A 13,740-nucleotide genomic window follows, 5' to 3' on the forward strand; every position below is an offset into this window, starting at 1 on the left:
CCCTAGGGGTGGCTTGGCCTCCAAGCCAAGTGGAGGCGCCCCCACCCCTTAGGGTTTCCACCCTAGACGCATGGGAGGGCCAAGGGGGCGCACCAGCCCACCAGGGGCTGGTTCCCACGCCCCTTCAGCCCATGGGGCCCTTCGGGATAGGTGGCCCCACCCGGTGGACCCCCGGGACCCTTTCGGTGGTCCCGATACAATACTGATGACTCCCGAAACTCTCCCGGTGGCCGAAACTGGATTTCCTATATATAAATCTTTACCTCCGGACCATTCCGGAACTCCTCGTGACGTCCGGTATCTCATTCGGGACTCCGAACAACTTTCGGTTAACCGCACACTAATATCTCTACAACTCTAGCGTCACCGAACCTTAAGTGTGTAGACCCTACGGGTTCGGAAACCATGCAGACATGACCGAGACAACTCTCCGGCCAATAACCAACAGCGGGATCTGGATACCCATGTTGGCTCCCACATGTTCCACGATGATCTCATCGGATGAACCACGATGTCGAGGATTCAATCAATTCCGTATTCAATTCCCTTTGTCTATCGGTACGATACTTGCCCAAGATTCGATCGTGGGTATCCCGATACCTCGTTCAATCTCGTTATCGGCAAGTCTCTTTACTCATTCCGTAACACATCATCCCATGATCAACTCCTTGGTCACATTGTGCACATTATGATGATGTCCTACCGAGTGGGCCCAGAGATACCTCTCCGTTACATGGAGTGACAAATCCCAGTCTCGATTCGTGCCAACCCAACAGACACTTTCGGAGATACCCGCAGTGCACCTTTATAGCCACCCAATTACGTGGTGATGTTTGGCACACTCAAAGCATTCCTACGGTATCCGGGAGTTGCACAATCTCATGGTCTAAGGAAATGATACTTGACATTAGAAAAGCTTTAGCATACGAACTACACGATCTTGTGCTAGGCTTAGGATTGGGTCTTGTCCATCACATCATTCTCCTAATGATGTGATCCCGTTATCAAATGACATCCAATGTCCATGGTCAGGAAACCGTAACCATCTATTGATCAACGAGCTAGTCAACTAGAGGCTTACTAGGGACATGGTGTTGTCTATGTATCCACACATGTATCTGAGTTTCCTTTCAATACAATTCTAGCATGGATAATAAACTATTATCATGAACAAGGAAATATAATAATAACTAATTTATTATTGCCTCTAGGGCATATTTCCAACAGTCTCCCACTTGCACTAGAGTCAATAATCCAGTTCACATCGCTATGTGATCAACACTCAAGGTCACATCCCCATGTGACTAACACCCAAAGAGTTTACTAGAGTCAATAATCTAGTTCACATTACCATGTGATTAACACTCAATGAGTTATGGGTTTGATCATGTTATGCTTGTGAGAGATGTTATAGTCAACGGGTCTAAACCTTTCAGATCCGTGTGTGCTTTACAAATCTCTATGTCATCTTGTAGATGCAGCTACCACGCTTTATTTGGAGCTATTCCAAATAACTGTTCTACTATATGAATCCGGTTTACTACTCAGAATCATCCAGATTAGTGTCAAAGATTGCATCGGCGTAACCCTTTATGACGAACTCTTTTACCACCTCCATAATCGAGAAAATTCCTTAGTCCACTAGTTACTAAGGATAACCTTGACCGTTGTCCTGTGATCCATTCCTAGATCACACTTGTACCCCTTGACTGACTCATGGCTTGGCACACTTCAGGTGCGGTACACAACATAGCATACTTTAGAGCCTACGTCTAAAGCATAGGGGACGACCTTCGTCCTTTCTCTCTATTCTGCCGTGGTCAGGTCTTGAGTCTTACTCAATACTCATACCTTATAACACAGCCAAGAACTCCTTTGTCGATCTATTTTTGAGCTCCTTCAAAATCTTGTCATGGTATGTGTTCGTTTGAAAGTACTATTAAGCGATTTTGATCTATCCTTATACATCTCGATGCTCAATGTTCAAGTAGCTTAATCCATGTTTTCCATTGAAAAACACTTTTCAAATAACCCTATATGCTTTCCAGAAACTCTACATCATTTCTGATCAACAATAGTCAACAACATATACTCATCAGAAATTCTATAGTGCTCCCACTCACTTCTTTGGAAATACAAGTTTCTCATAAACTTTGTATGAACCCAAAATCTTTGATCATCTCATCAAAGCGTACATTCCAACTCCGAGGTGCTTACTCCAATACTTAGAAGGGTTGCTGGAGCTTTGCATACTTGTTAGCATCTTTTAGGATTGTCAAAAAAACTTCTGGTTTTATCACATACAACCTTTCCTCAAGAAAGTCATCGAGGAAACGATGTTTTGACATCCTATCTGCAAGATTTCATAAATAATGCAGTAATTGCTAATATAATTCCAACAGACTCTTAGCATCGCTACGAGTGAGAAAGTCTCATCGTAGTCAACTTCTTGAACTTGTCGGAAAACATCTTAACGACAAGTCGAGCTTTCTTAATGATGATACTTACCATCATTGTTTGTCTTCCTTTTAAAATCCATATGTACCCAACAGCCTTGCGACCATCAAGTAGTTCTTCCAAAGTCTACACTTTGTTTTCATACATGGATCCTCTCTCGGATTTTATGGCCTCGAGCCAATTTTCGGAATCCGGGCCCACCACCGCTTCTCCATAGCTCGTAGATTCATTGTTGTCTAGCAACATGACTTCCAAGACAGGATTACGTACCACTCTAAAGTAGTACGTATCCTTGTCGTCCTACGAGGTTTGGTAGTGACTTGATCCGAAGTTTCATGATTACTATCATAAGCTTCCACTTAAATTGGTGTAGGTGCCATAGGAACAACTCCCTATGCCCTGCTACACACTAGTTGAAGTGACGGTTCAATAACCTCATCAAGTCTCCACCATCCTCCCACTCAATTCTTTCGAGAGAAACTTTTCCTCGAGAAAGGACCCGATTCTAGAAACAATCCCTATTGCTTTCGGATCTGAGACAGGAGGTATACCCAACTGTTTTGGGTGTCCTATGAAGATGCATTTATCCGCTTTGGGTTCGAGCTTATCAGCCTGAAACTTTTTCACATAAGTGTCGCAGCCCCAAACCTTTTAAGAAACGACAGCTTAGGTTTCTCTGAACCATAGTTCATACGGTGTTGACTCAAACGGAATTGCGTGGTGCCCTATTTAAAGTGAATGTGGTTGTCTCTAATGCCTAACCCATAAACTATAGTGGTAATCCGATAAGAGACATCATGGTATGCACCATATCCAATAGGGTGCAGTTATGATGTTCGGACACACCATCACACTATGGTGTTCCAGGCGGTATTAGTTGTGAAACAATTTCCACAATGTCTTAACTATGTGCCAAACTCGTAATTCAGATATTCATCTCTATGATCACATCATAGATATTTTTATCCTCTTGTCACGACGATCTTTCAACTTCACCCTGAAATTACTTGAACCTTTCAATAATTCGGACTCATGATTCATCAAGTAAATATACTTAGCATCTACTCAAATCATCTGTGAAGTAAGAACACAACGATATCCACTACATGCCTCAGCACTCATTGGACTGCACACATCAAGATGCATTACTTCCAACAAGTTGCTTTCTTGTTCCATCTTACTGAAAATGAGGCCTTTCAGTCATCTTGCCCATGCGGTATGATTTGCATGTCTCAAGTGATTCAAAATCAAGTGAGCCCAAACGATCCATCTGTATGGAGTTTCTTCATGCATATATACCAATAGGCATGGTTCGCATGTCTCAAGTGATTCAAAATCAAGTGAGTCCAAAAATCCATCAACATGGAGCTTCTTCATGCGTTTTATACCATTATGACTCAAATTGCAGTGCCACAAGTATGTGGTACTATCATTACTATCTTATATCTTTTGGCATGAACATGTGTATCACTACGATCGGGATTCAATAAACCATTCATTTTAGGTGCAAGACCATTGAAGGTATTATTCAAATAAACAGAGTAACCATTATTCTCCTTAAATGAATAACCGTATTGCGATAAACATAATCCAATCATGTCTATGCTCAACGCAAACACCAAATAACAATTATTTAGGTTTAACACCAATCCCGATGGTAGACGGAGCGTGCGATGCTTGATCACATCAACCTTGGAAACACTTCCAACACATATCATCGTCTCACCTTTGGCTAGTCTCAATTTATTCTGTAGCCTTTTCTTTCGAGTTACCAACACTTAGCAACCGAACCGGTATCTAATACCCTGCTGCTACTAGGAGTACTAGTAAAGTACACATTTAATATAATGTATGTCCAATACATACTTCTGTCAACCTTGCCAGCCTTCTCATCTACCAAGTATCTAGGGTGGTTCTGCTTCAGTGACCGTTCCCCTTATTATAGAAGCACTTAGTCTCGGACTTGGGTTCAACTTTGGGTTTCTTCACTAGAGCAGCAACTGATTTGTTGTTTCATGAAGTATCCCTTTCTTGCCCTTGCCCTTCTTGAAACTAGTGGTTTTACTAACCATCAACAATTGATGCTCCTATTTGATTTCTACTTTCGCGGTGTCGCGAATAGCTCAAGGATCATCATATCTATCCCTGATATGTTATAGTTCATCACGAAGCTCTAGTAGCTTGGCGGCAGTGACTTTGGAGAACCATCACTATCTCATCTGGAAGATCAACTCCCACTCGATTCAAGCGATTGTAGTACTCATACAACCTGAGCGCATGCTCAACGATTGAGCTTTTCTCCTTAGTTTGCAGGCTTAGGAAACTTGTCAGAGGTCTCATACCTCTTGACGTGGGCACTAGCCTGAAATCCCAATTTCAGTCCTTGGAACATCTCATATGTTCTGCGATGTTTCAAAAACGTTTTTGGTGCCTCAATTCTAAACCATTTAGCATTACGCACTGAACTATCATGTAGTCATCAAAACGTGTATGTCAGATGTTCGCAACATCCACAACCGATGCTCGAGGTTCAACTCACTGAGTGGTGCATTAAGGACATAATCCTTCTGCGCAACAATGAGGACAATCCTCAGTTTATGGACCCAGTCCGCATAATTGCTACTATCAACTTTCAACTAAATTTTTTCTAGGAACATATCTAAAACAGTAGAACTAAAGCGTAAGCTACGACATAATTTGAAAAGTCCTTTTGACTATGTTCATGATAATTAAGTTCATCTGATAATTTAATGAACTCCCACTCAGATAGACATCTCTCTAGTCATCTAAGTGATACATGATCCGAGTCAACTAGGCCGTGTCCGATTATCACGTGAGACGGACTAGTCATCATCAGTGAACATCTTCATGTTGATCGTATCTTCTATACGACTCATGTTCGACCTTTCGGTCTTCCGTATTCCGAGGCCATGTCTGTACATGCTAGGCTCGTCAAGTCAACCTAAGTGTATTGCGTGTGTAAATCTGGCTTACACACGTTGTATTCGAACGTTAGAATCTATCACACCCGATCATCACGTGGTGCTTCGAAACAACGAACCTTCGCAACGGTGCACAGTTAGGGGGAACACTTTCTTGAAATTATTGCGAGGGATCATCTTATTTAAGCTACCGCCGTTCTAAGCAAATAAGATGTAAAACATGATAAACATCACATGCAATCAAATAGTGACATGATATGGCCAATATCATTTTTGCTCCTTTTGATCTCCATCTTCGGGGCGCCATGATCATCATCGTCACCGGCATGACACCATGATCTCCATCATCATGATCTTCATCATCGTGTCTTCATGAAGTTGTCTCGTCATCTATTACTTCTACTACTATGGCTAACAGTTTAGCAATAAAGTAAAGTAATTACATGACGCTTATGTTGACACGCAGGTCATAAATAAATTAAGACAACTCCTATGGCTCCTGCCGGTTGTCATACTCATCGACATGCAAGTCGTGATTCCTATTACAAGAACATGATCAATCTCATACATCACATATATCATTCATCACATCCTTTTGGCCATATCACATCACACGGCATATGCTGCAAAAACAAGTTAGACGTCCTCTAATTGTTGTTGCAATTTTTTTACGTGGTTGCTATAGGTTTCTTAGCAAGAACGTTTCTTACCTACGCCAAAACCACAACGTGATATGCTAATTTCTATTTACCCTTCATAAGGACCCTTTTCATCGAATCCGATCCGACTAAAATGGGAGAGACAGACACCCGCTAGCCACCTTATACAACTAGTGCATGTCAGTCGGTGGAACCTGTCTCACGTAAGAGTACGTGTAAGGTCGGTCCGGGCCGCTTTATCCCACGATGCCGCCGAATCAAGATAAGACTAGTAATGGCAAGTAAATTGACAAAATCGACGCCCACAACAACTTGTGTTCTACTCGTGCATAGAAACTACGCATAGACCTAGCTCATGATACCACTGTTGGGGAACGTAGCAGAAATTTAAATTTTTCTATGCATCACCAAGATCAATCTATGGAGTCATCTAGCAACGAGGGAGAGGGGAGTGCATCTACATACCCTTGTAGATCGCGAGCGGAAGCGTTCAAGAGAACGGGGGTTGATGGAGTCGTACTCGTCGTGATCCAAATCACCGATGATCCTAGCGCCAGACGGACGGCACCTCCGCGTTCAACACACGTACGGTTGGGAGAGACGTCTCCTCCTTCTTGATCCAGCAAGGGAAGGAGAAGTTGATGGAGATCCAGTAGCACGACGGCGTGGTGGTGGAAGTAGCGGGATCCCGGCAGGGCTTCGCCAAGCGCAAGCAGGGAGGAAGAGGTGTCAGGGGAGGGAGGGAGGCGCCAGGGCTTCAGGTGCGGCTGCCCTCCCTCCCCTCCACTATATATAGGGGCCTAGGGGGGCGCCAGCCCCTTGTAGATCCCATCTAGGGAGGGGGCGGCAGCCCTAGGGGTGGCTTGGCCTCCAAGTCAAGTGGAGGCGCCCCCACCCCTTAGGGTTTCCACCCTAGGCGCATGGGAGGCACAAGGGGGGGCGCACCAGCCCACCAGGGGCTGGTTCCCATGCCCCTTCAGCCCATGGGGCCCTTCGGGATAGGTGGCCCCACCCGGTGGACCCCCGGGACCCTTCCGGTGGTCCCGGTACAATACCGATGACTCCCGAAACTCTCCCGGTGGCCGAAACTGGATTTCCTATATATAAATCTTTACCTCCGGACCATTCCGGAACTCCTCGTGACGTCCGGGATCTCATCCGGGACTCTAAACAACTTTCGGTTAACCGCACACTAATATCTCTACAACTCTAGCGTCACCGAAGCTTAAGTGTGTAGACCCTACGGGTTCGGAAACCATGCAGACATGACCGAGACAACTCTCCGGCCAATAACCAACAGCGGGATCTGGATACCCATGTTGGCTCCCACATGTTCCACGATGATCTCATCGGATGAACCACGATGTCGAGGATTCAATCAATCCCGTATTCAATTTCCTTTGTCTATCGGTACGATACTTGCCCAAGATTCGATCGTGGGTATCCTGATACCTCGTTCAATCTCGTTACCGGCAAGTCTCTTTACTCATTCCGTAACACATCATCCCATGATCAACTCCTTGGTCACATTGTGCACATTATGATGATGTCCTACCGAGTGGGCCCAGAGATACCTCTCCGTTACATGGAGTGACAAATCCCAGTCTCGATTCGTGCCAACCCAACAGACACTTTCGGAGATACCCGCAGTGCACCTTTATAGCCACCCAATTACGTGGTGACGTTTGGCACACCCAAAGCATTCCTACGGTATCCGGGAGTGGCACAATCTTATGGTCTAAGGAAATGATACTTGACATTAGAAAAGCTTTAGCATACGAACTACACGATCTTGTGCTAGGCTTAGGATTGGGTCTTGTCCATCACATCATTCTTCTAATGATGTGATCCCGTTATCAAACGACATCCAATGTCCATGGTCAGGAAACCGTAACCATCTATTGATCAACGAGCTAGTCAACTAGAGGCTTACTAGGGACATGGTGTTGTCTATGTATCCACACATGTATCTGAGTTTCCTTTCAATACAATTCTAGCATGGATAATAAACTATTATCATGAACAAGGAAATATAATAATAACTAATTTATTATTGCCTCTAGGGCATATTTCCAACAAAAGGTTAGTAAGTAGTGCATTGTAGTCTCGTCAAGATGTCCCATTATCCTTTCGATCATAGTTTCCACCCGGGTATGTCGAAATGTCTTCTGAGGTTAGCCAGCAATTTCAAGATAGACAATATGATAGTTCAATGGGACGGACTTATCAGTAGTGACACCATACTGAATGAGTTGGCCCATGCATTAAGTAGGTGCGGGTGGCCTGCAAGGACCTTTCAGGAGATACAAAAAGAACTTCTCAGGTTGCATGTAAGGTGGAAGAAGCAACATCATAAGAGTGCAACTTTTCCAAGGACAGCAGCAGAGCATGCTTATTTATGGAATGACGAAAGCGAAGATGAAGACAATATCTTCATGCCGAGCAGCAAGGCCAAGACACCCGCATCGTTGAAGGGCAAGAGTGCCTCATCGTCGAAGGGCAAGAGTGTTGCATCGACGGATGATGATGTAGTTTGTATGTTGTATTATCTAAGCTAAGTCGTACTGTTTAATTTTGATGTACTTGTATCTTAATTATCTCTAGTAGTCTCTCCTGAAATGTAACTTGATTAACAATGCGAATGAATAGAAATATGTCTCTCGCATACATAGGTAGAATATATCTCTCGCACACATAGATAGATATATGTCTGTCGCATAGATAGGTAGAATATGTCCCTCGCATACAAAATATTACTGGAGCAAATAACATCTACAAGAGAAAATGTCTGTAAAATTATACCCTTGAAGTGTGCGAAGCAACGACGACGAACGGCGGCCTTCAATCACCGGAGCCGGAGCTTCACCTCCACCACAGTGCCGCAGCTTCACCTCCACCTCCAGCACCAACAGAACATCCACCACCTCCACCAATATGCTCACCACCACCTCCACCAAAATGCTCACCACGACCACCACGAGCTACCCCATCACTAGATCGAGGTCTCCCTTGCCTCCCCCGGCTATCTACAACGTATCTACGGCGGCAAATCAGAAGAAAAAACGGCTCAATTTGATGTACAAATGGGTTAGTTTTTGGGTGGGAAAGAGAAGAAAGGAAGAACAACAAAGAACAGAGGAAGAGGATGATAAGTGAACGAGGAGGAAGAGAAGCGGGGCGGCGCGCGGGGCTGGCACCCTGTCGTCCAACAGGTGGGCGATCGTCCAGAGGGAGGACGATAGGCCCGTGTCGGCTGGGCCCCGGGCACCGACATCCCATGCCGGGACGAGGGGGGACGGTGCGACGTGGTCGGGCCAATCGTCGGGTGCCACATGGAAGACCGGCCACCTGTCGTCCTCCGATAGGCCGACATGGTCTAGTCGTCCAACAGTAGGCCGACGGGGTCCACTCGTCCTCCGGCGAGACGAGGCCATATTATTTTTAGAAAATAAAAGTTTGGCGTATTATTTGTGTATAAATTAATAAAAATGCATTATTTAAAAAAATTGCTGCTTCTTAGTTCTATGTACATCACTGGTCGTACTACCCTGCAGTTAGCATCCAAACACGTCACTTAAGGACTTTTTGGCCCGTGTGGAGTTTTTGTACTATTGTAAGTGTAGTGATTTTACTTGACACATTTCAATATGTTAATGATATATAGTTTGGCTTGCCCGATCATGCATTAACATATTCCCTATTTTTCACTCAAGGGTCATACCATGTTACCGTATGGGTATTATTGGACCAGGCAAAAACCCTTTGAGATTCTTAGTAATCTTCCACATAAAATGAATTCAATATTCTTACTAAAAACTATTTTTAAATATAAATTGGGATTTGGCAAAATAATTTTCCATATAAAATTAATTATGAAAAGTATTTTTTGAAAGTTAAATTGATAGAGCATTTAATAAATATATAATTCTATAATTCGACACCTAATTCTAAACTTATTCTTTATTAAATCATCTAAAATTTGTATAAGCACTTTGACTCGAAAATAAAGAAAAGTTCCCTTGCATGTTTCTTATATCCGAGAATGGATTGCTCAACTAGCTAGCACAAAATGAAACGATCATCTCTCATTTCATCCCCTTCCCTTTTGAGCAAAGAAGGGTTTTGGAGCACTCAGAACATATTATATAGACCTTGAAATACATTTCACATCAAGACCCCAACAAAAGAAATTACATAATATTACCAACTTCTACAAAGATGACCCTATACATAAAAAAACAGTTGGGTTTAGCACACATCATGATCGAATTCAACCACGACAACATCGAGGACGAAACCACTCAAGTTTGTCGTGATCTCCCGCACTTCGCCTCCAACATCCAAGCTCACCCGTAAAGGAAGCCATAGATTCCAACCAAAACCCGATGTGCCTTCCGTTTGGCGTCCAACGCGGGAGGGATGAAAAAGGCCGCTCTTTGGCTAGAGAAATCGATGATGTGGTGGTGAATGTTGGTCGCCAACCTCTGTCACAGGCATCATTACCCTACCGCGAGCACCATCGAGGATGAGCTCCAAACCTATTTGTAGTATGCAACTTCTCACTCCCCTCGTCTCCCTGTCCAGCCTCACGGTGTCCTTCGTAGCAGAAGGTGAGCATAGGATTCTCAGGCAAATCCAGGAACGATAGAATCCCATAGCCCAACATAAAGGATAGCCCATGGAGAAGGCAGACATGACCTACCTTTTGTTTTGCATCCCATGAGCGAGTTGATGGAAGCCATGTACTAGAGAGGGAAGCCGGCTTTGTCTGAGCTCAAGCATTTGGCTGTTTTGCAACGGAGGTCGGTGTACCTTGATGCAGCCCCCAAGGTTGTTTGAAGGATCTTCGGATGCAACACCTAAACCGGCCCAAACATTATGATGCAGCCCACGAGTCAGGTAAATAGGAGGATCTCTTTAGACTCCGCCTCAAAACCTACCGCGGGAGAGTCAATATGTTCATATGAAAAAGAAAGTTGCGAAAAGGATGTGCGAGAATCACCTTTATTCATAACTTTGCATGATCGAGCTAATGGGTGATCACGAACGCAAAATTGAAAATGTTTCAAATGAAATAAAAGACTAAGGTTGGGATCGACGCAACTGGGTTGTCATTCTGCTCGTGGCGTCTTTCCGGCCTTTGCGGGGCCGGTTGACGTCTCCCCCTTTGGGCCTCTAACCGGTTGCATCCGGTGTTATTAATATATTCTTGAGAGTTATTAATATATTAGTGAATAATTTTCCCTCTCACAGACGGGTTCATTTGAAGAAAAAAAATACCCGAACTCTCCCGGGGCTTCAACTTGGAAGCTTAATAACTTAATATATTTAGAGACTAGTAGTAGTCAATCGGTCATGGACGGAGTACAAAATGGGTGTGCAACTTCTTTCTTTGTGAAAAATGGATGTACATCTTTAATTTTGTCTCTCTCTTTTAACATGCTAGTTCATTCTAATTAATCGGGATTATACTAATTTTGAGATATGCATACCCATTTGTAATAAACCTGGCTCCGCCACTCCTAGTAATCTAGTACTGCATCAAAAACTATGCGTCACACACCGAACCATACATGAAAAGACCTAGTGCCCCGGGAGGTTAAAACACGCGGGGTTAGGGTTAGCCACGTGAACACGAGACGACGGGTACCTTTGCGTGTCGCTGCTGCTGGTTTCCTCTTCCTTCACTGGCTGCTCCGGCAGCAAGAGGAACGGGGAACCTCGGATTTGCGCGTCAGATGCTCTCAGTAGGGTTAGGGTTGAGAGAGTCACTGTCGAGGTCGTCGCGACGACGCGTCTGAACAAATTTGCTCGGGCTCCGTTCGCGGTCAGGCGGGGCTCTTGCCTTCGTCTAGGAGTCAGCGGGGTGGGGATCCCCGGATCTTATCGAGGTCGCGGGCTATGGTGTCTGGAGGTCGACCGGCATGTGGGGGGGTTGGTCCTCAAATGGGTGGTGGTTGTGTAGAGACAAAGATTCTTCTTCCTCCTCGCCGGTATGATTTTTGTTGTTGTTGTTCTTCCTACTTCTTTGTGTTGTTGCTGGATGATGTCTTGCTTTGCCCATATGGTTTGCTTGGCCGTGGCGTCGGAACCGGGTCCTAATTCTATTCCATCTGGAATGGACACATATAACGGTACTTAGAGCCACAAATGGCGAAGACTGGTGCGGGTGTGTTGGATGCATAAGTGTATCCTTGCCTTTTCGACACGAGAGCATAGAAAAAAGGGAGCAGCGTGACAACGATTATGCCATGGTTGAAAATGATAACCTGTTTGTGTACAGTTGCATATTTCAGCGTTGTGGGAGTCTTCTCGCAAGGTTTAGGAATGCTGACAGAGAGCTATGAAGATATTCGAGTTTTACTAGTTGTGTTATGGTGGTCTATGTTTTTCTGGTTCAGTACGTGTGTGTGTTAGGTGTGTTTATACGAGTTAAAGACTTTGTAGTATTATTTATGATTTGAATATAAGCACTTTAAAGAAAAAGACCATTCGAGACGGGTGGTATGGCTGGGCAACTATCTCGTCGATGGAAAAATCGCCCAAATCAACGCGAGCGCGGCGCGTTCTGACCGTTGCACACACGGGGCTCGAGGCGCCAAAGCAAGTGTCCGTTGGTTCGTCGTGGCCTCTCTCGTCTCTCTTTCACTTGCCGTAAAGTTAGTACGTATAAGTTTTAGAACGGAAGGAGTACTAGCCTATACGCCTATACGGGCATGTGATGTCTACTACTACCTTAATTGCACGGCACCGTGGTCTGCTCTGCAGTCTGCACCTCCGGAGAAGGAGAGGACGAAAAGTGGAGCTGGCACATCATTCACAGCTCGCTCTCTTTGGCCTCCACAAGGACGGAGTGTGCCCTTTTGTTTAAAATTTCGGTTTTTTGTGTAAAATGGACAACACATTAGAGCAACTCCAACGGGTCGATCCAAACGGACGGCGCTTTTGTCCTTTGTTTGTCCGTTTGGGTTGGCCCGGCGGACACAAACGTCTGGCGCTGTGTTTGGGTCGGCGAGAGCGCGTAACGCTGGTCCGATCCATTTAATCGGCGCGCCAAAAAATATTTTAAAAATAAATACATGCATTTAATTAAACATAAAAGCCGGTCACGAAGGCCGGCAAAAGTCCACATTATATTAATTAATATAAAAACACTAAAAACTAGACGACGCGCTGCCCTAGGCGTCCTCGGCGGCGGCGGCGTCTGCATCGGGGCCGGTGAGGTCGATCAGCGTCAGCGCAGGGCCGGCCAAGGGGAATGCCGTGTTCCAGAGGGCGGCGATGTCGGGCTGCGCCGCCGTTGCCTGGGCCTGGCGCACCTCCTCTTCGGTCTCGCGCTCGAGCATCTGCAGGCGCTCGCCCTCCCGGCGCTCCTCGGCCAGCCGAACGCGACGCTAGTGGTCGAGGTAGGGCGCCTCCTGCTTCTTCGTCACTCCGAGCCAGATCGGCGGAGCGCTGACCCACTCGCGCACCCCTCCGGTCCAGGAGTAGCGCTCGAGGTAGGCTGACTCCTCCGGCTCGGCTTTGGGCGGGGACTACGGGTTCACCGGCGGCACGACGCAGTCGCCCACCGCGGAGAGGGCCATGGCCTCCGCCATGGCAGTCTGGAAAGCCGCCTCATCCGCCTCCCTCCACCGCTTCTCCTCCCCGCTCTCCTTAATGGCCGCCTGTTAGGCGGCCTC

This window comes from Triticum dicoccoides, chromosome 1A, assembly GCF_002162155.2.
Source record: "Triticum dicoccoides isolate Atlit2015 ecotype Zavitan chromosome 1A, WEW_v2.0, whole genome shotgun sequence".
NCBI lineage: Eukaryota > Viridiplantae > Streptophyta > Magnoliopsida > Poales > Poaceae > Triticum > Triticum dicoccoides.